We start from the raw sequence: 503 nt of genomic DNA, 5'->3' as shown, positions 1-503 counted from the left end.
ACCTCAGTATAAAACTGCTGATTCTGAGTTAAAATGAGGTCGGGTTCAAAGGGTATGAATACTTCAGCAAGACGCTGCAGGTCCTGCTAACAGCTGTCAACGACTGACTGTGACTCATACATTCAGATCATTTGAAATCACTTACTAAACACTGATATTTTGCATTTGCAAACAGCTTTATTGCATTGATTGAAAGGTTTCATCTAAGTGAGGCTCAAATTATGTGTGGTAAGGGATGCAAACACGCCTAGAACACTGTGATGGTGCATTTTTTAATGCTAATTATTTAGGTTTTTAAAATCTAATTTTATGATTATAATGCATTCACAAACTATGCACACTTTATTTTAGAGTTCAATATTTAAACCATTCAATGGTTCAAAGAGAAATGGAATTACATAAGCAGGCAGTGCAATTATTATCCATTATCTTTAGGTTATAAAGAGCAGACACTTTGTTAATGTTAACAGTTATGCTTACGATACCTAGCTCTACTTGGCTGC

The 503-nt window shown here is 34.8% G+C and overlaps 1 protein-coding gene across 4 annotated transcripts in view; it reads right to left on the bottom strand.

The window, feature by feature from the left end:
- Positions 1 to 503, bottom strand: part of cpeb2 (cytoplasmic polyadenylation element binding protein 2) — a 31,030-nt gene that overhangs the window by 8,386 nt on the left and 22,141 nt on the right. The gene's annotated exons all lie outside the window — the stretch shown is intronic.

Source organism: Cyprinodon variegatus, unplaced genomic scaffold (assembly GCF_000732505.1).
Source record: "Cyprinodon variegatus isolate N-32 unplaced genomic scaffold, C_variegatus-1.0 Scaffold1683, whole genome shotgun sequence".
NCBI classification, from domain to species: Eukaryota; Metazoa; Chordata; class Actinopteri; order Cyprinodontiformes; family Cyprinodontidae; genus Cyprinodon; species Cyprinodon variegatus.
Note: the sequence above shows the minus strand (reverse complement) of the source record. Positions and strands in the feature narration are given on the sequence as shown.